Below are 1,297 nucleotides of genomic sequence, written 5' to 3' on the forward strand. Positions count from 1 at the left end.
TACTGCAACTAGAAAGGAAGCAGCAAGAGCACCCCAAACCCAGCAGAAGAAAAGAAATAATAAAGATCAGGGCAGAAATAAACAATATAGAATCCAAAAGGACAGTCGAGCAGATTAATGAAACCAAGAGTTGATTCTTCAAAAAAATAAACAAAATCAATAAACCTCTAGCCAGGCTCCTCAGAAAAAAAAAAGAGCACTCAGATAGACAAAATCATGAATGAAGAAGAATCTATTACAACCAATCCCTTAGAAATACAAGCAATCAGGTTAGCTTCCTGGGTCTCGGTCGTTTGCTTCTGCGTTTGCCAGCTAGCTCTTACCCTGTGACGCCCAAGCAGGCTACAACTTCCTTCTTAGCTTCGCGTGTAGCCGCGTTGTTTCGACTCTGCCACCATGTTCGAGGCGCGCTTGGTCCAGGGCTCCATCCTGAAGAAGGTGCTAGAGGCGCTTAAGGATTTCATCAACGAGGCCTGCTGGGACATAAGCTCGAGCGGCATAAACTTGCAGAGCATGGACTCCTCCCATGTCTCACTGGTGCAGCTCACCCTCCGTTCCGAGGGCTTCGACACCTACCGCTGCGACCGCAACTTGGCCATGAGTGTGAACCTAACCAGCATGTCTAAAATACTGAAATGTGCTGGCAATGAAGACCTCATTACACTAAGTGCTGAAGATAATGCAGACACCCTGGCACTTGTATTCGAAGCTCCAAATCAAGAAAAGGTTTCAGACTATGAAATGAAGTTAATGGATTTAGATGTTGAACAACTTGGAATTCCAGAACAAGAGTATAGCTGTGTAGTATAGCCTTCTGGTGAATTTGCACGTATATGCCAAGATCTCAGTCATAGTGGAGATGCTGTTGTTATTTCCTGTGCAAAAGATGGAGTGAAGTTTTCTGCAAGCGGAGAACTCGGAAATGGAAATATTAAGTTGTCACGAACAAGTAATGTCGATAAAGAGGAGGAAGCTGTTACCATAGAGATGAATGAGCCAGTTCAGCTAACTTTTGCACTGAGATACCTAAACTTCTTTACAAAAGCCACTCCACTGTCTCCTACTGTAACACTCAGTATGTCTGCAGATGTACCCCTTGTTGTAGAGTATAAAATTGCAGATATGGGACACTTAAAGTACTATTTGGCTCCCAAGATCGAGGATGAAGAAGCTTCTTAGGCATTCTTAAAATCCAAGAAAATAAAATTAAGCTCTTTGAGAACTGCTTCTGAGATGCCAGCATGTACTTAAGTCTCTCCTGTCACCAAATTTGTACCTCTCAGTACATATGTAGATA

At 43.0% G+C, this 1,297-nt stretch overlaps 1 pseudogene; it reads left to right on the top strand.

The window, feature by feature from the left end:
* Positions 1-396: 396 nt before the first annotated feature.
* Positions 397-1,226, top strand: LOC115286593 (annotated as a pseudogene).
* Positions 1,227-1,297: the final 71 nt, after the last annotated feature.

This window comes from Suricata suricatta, chromosome 3 (genome assembly GCF_006229205.1).
Source record: "Suricata suricatta isolate VVHF042 chromosome 3, meerkat_22Aug2017_6uvM2_HiC, whole genome shotgun sequence".
NCBI classification, from domain to species: domain Eukaryota; kingdom Metazoa; phylum Chordata; class Mammalia; order Carnivora; family Herpestidae; genus Suricata; species Suricata suricatta.